The following is a 9,815-nucleotide window of genomic DNA, read 5'->3' as shown; positions in this document are numbered from 1 at the left end:
ACCTTGGAAGGGGGTGCAGGGTGCAGAGCCGGAGGGGGGCAGTGAGCAGACGTTATGGTGAGAAGGACAGGAAGGTAATCGCTACCTGTGGGGTCAAGGACGGCGACAGCGATACACCCAAGAAGGTTGGCGGAGGCAATGACAACATCGGGGGTGGTGTCACTTTCGGGTCGGGTGTGCTGGGGAAGGGGAACAAAGTCACCTTGGATTGTGGAGAGGAACTCATGCCACCACCGAAGGGCAGCAGGAGTGCGGCTATGGATGTTGAGGTCAGCGACAGTCACATAGGTGGAGAAAGTGCGGTCAATGTGCGAGATGAAGTCATAAGGAAGAGGAGCAGTGGAGCAGACATAGATGGTGGCACAGGTAATGGTGAGGGAGGGGAAGAAGACGCTAAGGATAAGGTGTTCAGTGGGGTCATTGAGAAGAGGTTGTGGCTGGACGGTGATATGCTTAAGGTGGCCAATCGTGACTCCACCCTATGCACAAGGGACAGGAGCGTCAGTGCGGTGGAGGATATAGGGAGAGGTGCGGATAGAATGGTGGGGCTGGAGAAAGGTTTCGTTCAAGAGGAAGGTGTCGACCTGGTGGTGGGAGTGGGTGTGCATGAGAAGGTATTTGTTGGAGCGGAAGGAGCGAATGTTCTGAAAGAGGATGCAATACTCATGCCGTGCCATGGCGGGAAGGAGGGGGGGGGGGGAGAGGGAAGGGAAGAGACTTAAACTAGGGTGTCGAGGCGGGTGAAGGTGAAGTGGGCTTGGTTGTGGGAGTAGGTGGCGAAGGTGTTCAGGTGGAAAACAGAGCGAGTGGCAAGGTAGATATGTTGGAAGGTGTGGGGGCGCTGAAAAGGGTGAATGTTTTGGAGTACAACGGTAAGGAACCGGATGATGTCTTCGGTCGTGGGGGATGGACGGAGGGAATTGTTGGGATGGACAGGGGGATCGACGGGACGAACTGGGACTGTAAGCTCAGGGGTGGCTGGAGGGGGTTTAGCTTTACACTTGTGGGAGTAGGTGGGATGGAGGCCATTGCAGGTATTACAGGAAGGAGGAGCAGCGAGGTTGGGGCAGTTCTTAAGGCGAGAACGTCCTCCGTTCCGCAAAATATAGAGTACTGTAACTATTCTGCGCATGCGTCGAAAATTTCATAGATGAGCCACACTGCTCGCCGGCAGTGCCCTCGCTGGTGGAATAGCGACACTCAGTCGCCCTCTGCGTTGCTGTTTGCCACGGCCGTCGACGCACTCTGTCGTCTTCGATTTGAGCAAGTCGTGAAGATGATGGGATTCCATGCACTGTCCAGCTGGTAGCCGCTGTCACGGTTTAACAGATTTTCCGCCAGTCGTATTTCTACGGATTCTTTAAAACTGGAGTCCCAGTAAGACGTTTTTTGTGGACAAAATCATTGTTTTCTCATACTCCATTGAATGTCCAGCAGAAATACACTGTTCAGCAATAGCAGACGTGCTCGGATGCAAAAGGCGGGTGTAACGTTGATGTTCAGTGCAGCGTTCTTTCACGGTGTGTGTGGTTTGACCTATGTAAGCCATACCACATTGGCACGGTATCTTGCAAATTCCGGCCTTTCGTAGTAACAGATTGGCCTTAACTGATCCCACAAGGTCCGCAATCTTCGATGGTGGGTGGAAAACCACTTTTACCTGAAATTTTTGGAGGATTCTTGCTATTTTAAACGAAATGTTGCCAACGAAAGGAATAAAAGCTAAAGATTGTTCTGGCATGTTCTCCTCTTTATTCACTTCCTGCTTTTTAGTTTTAACTGTTAGTGCCCTGTTAATCTGCCGGATGGAATACCCATTTTCGCTGAATACAGTCTTTAGATGGGCGAGTTCTTGAGGTAAGCTATCTAGATCTGAGACAGTATGAGCTCTATGAACAAGTGTTTTAAGCAAACTCATGGTTTGCGATGGGTGATGGCAACTCGATGCTTGCAGGTACAAATCAGTATGAATGGGTTTCCGGTAAACTGAATGCCCTAGAGAACCATCATTCTTCCTTCGAACTAGGACATCCAAGAAAGGCAAACAACCATCTTTCTCTATTTCCATGGTGAACCGGATGTTGCTATGAATGGAGTTGAGGTGATGTAGAAACTCCATTAATTTATCTTCTCCATGAGGCCACACTATGAAACTGTCATCCATATACCGCCAAAAAACTGTTGGTTTCAGGACAGCTGATTCAAGTGCTCTCTCTTCAGAATCCTCCATAAAAAGGTTGGCCACCAAATAAGACAGGGGGCTGCCCATGGCGACACCGTCAGTCTGTTCAAAATATTCTTGATTAAACATAAAATAAGTTGAGGAAAGAGCGTGCCTGAACAAAGCAGTGATATCAACAGGAAACATGTTACCAATCAGTGTCAAAGAATGTGCAAGAGGAACTTTTGTAAAAAGTGAGACCACATCAAAACTTACTAGAAGGTCTACACTGCTAGGACGAAGAGCCCCCAGTCTATTGATAAAATCGCAGAATAGTTGCAGTATTCTATATATCACGGAACGGAGGACGTTTTCGCCAGTCTGCGCCGGCTCACTGAAGATGACTGGCAGGTGCCCAGTTGAAATATCGTGCGAAGTAATGAACGACGACAGGCTGCAAGCCCGAAATTTGTTTGAACAGTCAATTCGCCGGGAAAATTTTAAAATTCACATGGTTGTGACTTTTTAGCAGGGATACACACATCCCAGCAGACCTGCAATTATGATGTATATGCCAGTCTCTGCCCTACCATTGGTCAACAAGCAGCAACTGTGAGCCCAGCTAGTTACCACTTCCACACTCATCTTTTAGCACCCAACCCACCTTCTGAGACTTTGTGCCTCTGCACTGCTGGGCCTCTCCAATGTTCACTCCAACAGCTGCTCGACTCGTGGACCACTCTCCCCACTACTATTGTTCAGATACTGTGGTACCTCATACCACAACTTGTAGAGGTGGGACATCACACTGGGAGGCTGCAAGCTCTGCAAGCTTTCCAGTTGTCATCTTTGCTGCACTGTTGTGCTCCTAAAGGGGTCACTTCCTGCAAGATGGTTGTGGGCATCAGCATTCCAGGGTGCATATATCAGAACCCACCAGTTTGTTGCCAGCTGTCGCCGCACCACTGAAGGTGACTCGAGTGCTCTGGGGTTGCACTTTTGTCCGCATATGGTGGGATGAGTGCAATCTTTTTTTATCGCTGATATCACGGAGAATCAATTGATCTTTTGTCAAGTATGTAATTACACTGGTAAGCTCAATATGTGGCAAGTAGATGTAGGCAGAGTTCTGAGTATTCTGTTGGTATGTAAATAAGAATGTTACATTTGCAATATATGTTATCATGAGCAAGGGATGTGGCTCATTGTCTAAGAGTATATAAGGTGTTAACCATTCAGGAAGGGTGCCTAAGTACTGTCAAGAAGTATTTATTGTTTTCAATGTGTAACCAACAGGTTTGAGCAACCATGCAGGGAGAGTAGTCAAGTTAAAGTATGAAGCATTATGATAGTGTTACACTTAAGTGTCCTTCTCATAATTTGATTTTGCTTTATTCGCTATGACAGGGTCTGAGACCTGTATGAAATGTGTGTTACTTTGCAGTATGGGCATGGGCACTGGTGTTGAACAAGGACAGGGATACCATGGAGGAGGTATTAAAAAAATCGTAGCAACCGAAATAGATAAGATGCAAACAGATAATGCAGGTTGTCTTAGAGACTGGAAGCACTAAAGGCTAGGGAGGAGGAAATAGCTTTCTGCAGTTCTTTGGAGAAAGCAGTGCAAAACGCAGGGATGACTTGCTGACTAGTGGATTAAATAGGTCTTGGGAGATGAGAAACGGGAGGATTTTAGAGAGGATACAAAGAAGAGAAAGAGAGTAAGCACATAATGAGTATATGAAAGGACAAGGACCAGGCTTGTATCTTGTAACCTCCCCACAGATAAATTATATGTCTAATAACCTCCCAACAGTAAAAAAATATAAGTATATAATTCACATTCAGCGTAACCTTCCAACAGATACACTCCAAAACCTCCCAACAGTAAAATTTCGTAACCTGCCAATAATACAATGTGACTAACTTCTCAATAAAATTGTCGCTCACTTATAACCTTTCAATAATGAATGTCAATTTAAACCGGTGAATTTTGGACGTCAGCAGCGCTGCGTCATGGCCCTGAAAGATCATTCTGAATAAATTGAAAATTCTAACCTCAATAAGGTCGCCGGATAACGCATATGTATCTGCTCCTATAAGAAATTTTTCTGGCACAGCCCTGTGCAATGCTGGCCGATAGATTTGTCATTTATAAAAGGAAACAACTGATTTTTCTTTTCAATAATCGGGATGACCAAGGATTGGAGAAATTAGTAAATTCTTTAAATTGAAATGAATGATTGTCAAAAGTTACTTTTTATGAGAAAGATTATTATTAAGAGATCTTTTTAAAACATTTACATGGGACTCGATATAACAATACTACATATGCACGAGGCTGCTTTTACCTCATATTATACCGCTCAGGCTCCGCCATCGCTCCACCACGACCGGCCCAGCCAACACGATACACCAGACTGATTGCTAGCTACTACTGCAACTGCTACACAGTTCCTACTGCATACAACGCTGCTCTCTGGTCTGAGATTCTCTTATACCTTACATATTGCAGGCAGCACGTGGGCAATCCATCGAAATTACATTTGCTCGAGTGCGCTAATAACAAATTCCTTAATCATGGACCTCTTACGTAACCCTCCACTGAGGGGGTAAAAATTTGGTAGCGATGGTGAGTCAATTGGACTCGCCATGAGCAACAAATTTTTCTATGATCCATTTAGTTACTAAGTCTACAGTCACAGAGTATATACATTATTGATAAGTGCAGAACATATTAAGAAATGAAATGGAGTGCACATGCACTGAGTTCAGAACATATTAAGAAATGACAAAATGTATACGCAATCAGTACAAAATATATTAACAAATGACATAAAGTGCACACACACTGTATAAGTCTGTAGCATTTTTTACAAGAACTGAATGCATTAACAAATGAAATAAAGTGCACATGCACTGTAAAAGTCTTTAGCATTTTACAAGAACTGGATACATTAAGAAAAGAAATAAAGTGCACACGCACTGTAAAAGTCTTTAGTATATTTAGGACAACTCATCATATTAACAAATGAAATGAAGTGCACACGCACTGTATAAGTCTTTAGCATTTTTTACAAGAACTGAATACATTAACAAATGAAATAAAGTTCACACGCACTGTAAAAGTCTTTAGCATTTTACAAGAACTGGATACAATAAGAAAAGAAATAAAGTGCACATGCACTGTTTAAGTCTTTACCATTTTACAAGAATTTAAACATATTGAGAAATGAAAGAAAGTGCACACACACACACACTGTAAAAGTATTTGCCATTTTTACAAGAACTAGGAATGGAATGGGAAGGATAGCATCATGGTTGTTGCACAGTGAGTTGCACGTAGCTGCACTGAAAGTCCATATCTTTCTACAGAAGCACAACACCAAGTGAGACAATCTGAAGTTCTCTTCCCTGAAGTTTTTATCATTGTAGCCAAGACACTGAAATGTTGTATTCATATTGTATGTTATCATTTCGGTAGTACATTAGGTACACCAAACAGTAGGTCCATAATAGCATCTCCATCATTCAAGGTGGTGGACAGCTTTGTATGTCAACACCACATTCTTGTAGAATCCATACTCTTTCATCAACGTAAAATTAGTGCAAAAACCAAATATAGCGCTCCATGATCATGGAGATGGACAGGACATACGGATATTGCAGTAATTGGAGGTAATTAAGTCAGAAGGTGAAGGACATTAAGTCTTATGCTAGTCATCATTCAGAATTACACTAGTGTATCAACCGATTTGAATAATTATTGGCAATCACTGGCTAGTTACTAAACGTTTATGTGGTATGTATGGAGTATTACAAAACATTAATCATAAGTCATCTTATTACAGTTTACAGCAATCATTGGCATTGCGTTTATGCATAAGTCATCTCGTTACAGTAATCATTGGCATCATAAGACATCTCATAACAGTAATTATTACAGAACATTATTCATTAACAGTTTACAGTAATCATTGGCATTGCATTTATACATTTGTTATCTCGTTACAGTAATCATTGGCATCATAAGACATCTCATTACAGTAATTATTGGCATTCATTGGCCAGTGACAAGGCATTTATTATGCATTATTCAGAAGTCATCATTCAAAACAGGAGTTATTGCATGTAGCATCAAATTGTAGTGTTTTTATATGATATCATGCAAGTGACATAAGACATATTTAAAATGTAACACATTGTAACTATTACTCAAGGTCTGTAGTCCAATAATATGTAGATACAATGGATTCAATAAAATAGAGAAATTTGTATTATATTTAGGAATAGAAACATATCTTAAACTGGTAGCATTATTTAGTTATATACTGGTAATAGCTTGTTAATACTTGTTAATTCTGATCCATTTAATCTTCATGACAAGTTATTGGAATTTATTTCGTTCATTCCGAAGGTGAAATTTCCATTTCATAGTAAACCACTGTGGTTGTATAATTTATTTCCTTTACATGGTATTGCTTTCTGAAAATGACGAATATGGATCAATATTTTGCATTTAATTCATACACCCATTAAATAAAAACTTGTTTCTAGTGATATAACTAAGCATACAGCATATCATGACAGAAAACGTATTAGGTCAAAACTATAGACAATTTTCAAGTGCAAAAAATGTATACACAGTATCATAATGTAGTACCTAAAAAATCTAGAATAGTCAAAATATTGAGGTATCATAAGGCAAAAATGTCAAAGTCAACTGGTGTTTCTTATATCTTAAAGATTTCATAGCACGTACAGACAAAACAGGAAAACAATCATACATACACGAAAAAATGTGCACAGTCTGATGTGTAACAACAAGAAAAGCGACCTGCTAACCTTACCTAGCCGGGCACTTGCCAAGAAAAAATATAATCATCAGTAAGTGGTCATATCAATAACTAGAAAAGGCATTACAATGTGATAAACCATAAAGTATGTTCATTCAATAAAGGATTTAATATTGGAGACATGGTGATTGCCTTTGCTTTTTCTGGTTCTCAAAGTTTCAACATGTACTACATTGGGGTGAGAAATGCTGCGAATTCTGTATGGACCTGCGTACAGAAGCTCAAATTTACTGCATCTACTCTTTCCTCTGTTGGATAAATAGTGTGTACGTACTAATATCTTCTGTTCTATGTGAAAGTCACGGCGTGTACAAACCTGTTTTTGCTGTCTTCTCCGGCGCTCTGCAACTCGTTTGATGTGGTTGAGTGCAATGTCAATTATTTCATGGTGGCGTAGTCGACGAGATGTACGAAAGGATACTAATTCTTTAAATTTGTTAGGTGGTTCAACATTTTTCAATATAACAGTCGGAGATAGCATAGTAGATTCATTTGGTATGGAGTTAATTACATCCTGGAATGAGCGTATGTGTGTATCACAATCAATATGTTTTTTATGGCAGTATATTCTACATAGTTTACCAATTTCTTTCATCAGTCGTTCACAAGGGTTCGAAGAAGCGTGATACTTGGATATATAGATCGGAGAAATGTTTCTAGCTCGTAACATACGGCTCCATATTGCAGATCGAAATTGTGGTCCATTGTCGGAAATTACTTTCAATACATGCCCTACATGAAGTAGAAAATGTTTTACAAATGCATTCGAAACAGATTTAGCAGTAGCTTTGCGTAACGGAGTGAAGGTAACAAATTTCGAAGTGAGTTCAACAGCGGCAAAGATGTAACAAAAACCTCTATTAGATCTGGGAATTGGACCAAAAATGTCTACAGCGGCCATGAGTCTCAAATTAACGGGTACAATGGGATGTAACGGAGGAATACGTGAAGTCGTGTCTGATTTAGCTTTCTGGCAGATTTTACATGACGCTAAAACTCGTCGAATACGTTTCTCCATGATCGCAAAATAACAGTTCTGTTTCAGTATAAGAAAACAGTTTCTGGCTCCATAATGTGCGTAACTTAAATGAGTTTACCAAATTAATTTGTTAACAAGCTCGTCAGGAATGCATAATAACCAGTTGTTGCTGTCAGGGTGAGACCGGCGAAACAGAATATTATTACGTACAGTATAATGGTTTCTAATGGTAACATTATTCTTATCTTGCCAAAGGCGTTTAATTTCTTTCCATACGTTGTCTTTACTTTGCTCTTGTGCTGTGTCTCGTAACGATGACGAAATAAAATTTTCGAATGCAACTTGTTGAATATACATGACGCTAGAATTTGCTTGGCAGAAGTTGGTTGCGATGTCTTGCTGATTGTTGCTGAGAGAACGGGATAGTGCGTCTGCTACAATATTTTGTGTACCGGGAATGTGAACCATTGTAAAATTAAATTCCTGTAAATAAAGTTTCCATCTGCTTAACCTGTCGTGTGTAAATTTTGCGGAAAGTAAAAACTGTATAGCTCTATGATCTGTGTAAACGGTCGTATGTCTTCCATAAAGAAAATGCCTAAATCTCGTAAATACCCATACAACACATAATGTTTCAAGTTCTGTGACAGAATAATTGCGTTCAGCAGGTGACAGAATGCGACTTGCAAATACAACGTTTTTAATTACTGTAGTACCGTCTTCTTCAATTTCTTGAAAAATGTGTACGCCTAAAGCGGTGTTAGAACTGTCGGTGGCAATGGAAAAATTTCTGGTAGGATCTGCGTGTGATAAAAAATGGTGCGTTCAACAAGGCATGTTTCAGATTAACAAACTCAGACTGTGCTTGGCTATCCCAGGACCAAATAGCGTTTTTACCCGTCAATTGGCGTAAACTAGGGGTGTCTAAAGCAGAGTAATGAGTAAATTTACAGAAAAAGTTAATTAAACACCAAAAGCTGCGTAGTTGTTTCTTCGTCGTAGGAACAGTAATATCACGTAAAGCTTGAAGTTTTTCCGGGTCAGGCGCAATGCCTTTTGCTGAAATTACATGTCCAAGAAATTTTATGGAAATTTTGCCGAAGTGCGATTTGTTAAGATTAACTGTGAGTCCTTGTGCACGAAAAGTTTGCAACAGTTGTTCCAGAATCAGATTATGTTCAGACCAGTTAGCTTCTGCAATAAGAATGTCGTCGAAATACGTTGTGATTCGGTCTTTAAGTTCTGTCGGAAGTATAGTATTCAAACCGCGAATAAATGCTGCTGAAGAAATTGTTAAACCGAACGGTAATTTGCAAAATTGATAACAGTCACCAAAACAGAGAAATGCTGTGTACTTTCTACAGTTCGGATGGAGTTGAATTTGCCAAAATCCCGATTTCAAATCTAATGTGGAATAAATAGCAGTACCATGAAATTTCTGTAAAAGTTTTTCTAGAGTTTGTGGGCGGTCTGTTTCATTAATAATAATGTCGTTGACATGACGCGAATCAAGTACGAGGCGAAGTGATCCATCCTTTTTCTTAACAATATGGAGCGGGTTTATGTACGGACTAACTGCCGGTTCAATAATTCCTTGGTCTAACATAGCTTGTAATTTTTTCTTAAGTTGTCCTCTGTGGATATAAGGAATGGGATAATGTTTAGCTTTAAATGTGTCGTGCTGTTTAACTTGAAATTCATACATAACCAGACATAGTACCAGGGACGTTGTCAAAAACTGGAGCTTTCTGTAAAAGAATTTTGCGTAGTTGCGTACGTTCGTCGTCTGTATTTGCGCTGCTTTGTTTTACTTTATCAG

Source organism: Schistocerca piceifrons, chromosome 5 (genome assembly GCF_021461385.2).
Source record: "Schistocerca piceifrons isolate TAMUIC-IGC-003096 chromosome 5, iqSchPice1.1, whole genome shotgun sequence".
NCBI lineage: Eukaryota > Metazoa > Arthropoda > Insecta > Orthoptera > Acrididae > Schistocerca > Schistocerca piceifrons.
Note: the sequence above shows the minus strand (reverse complement) of the source record.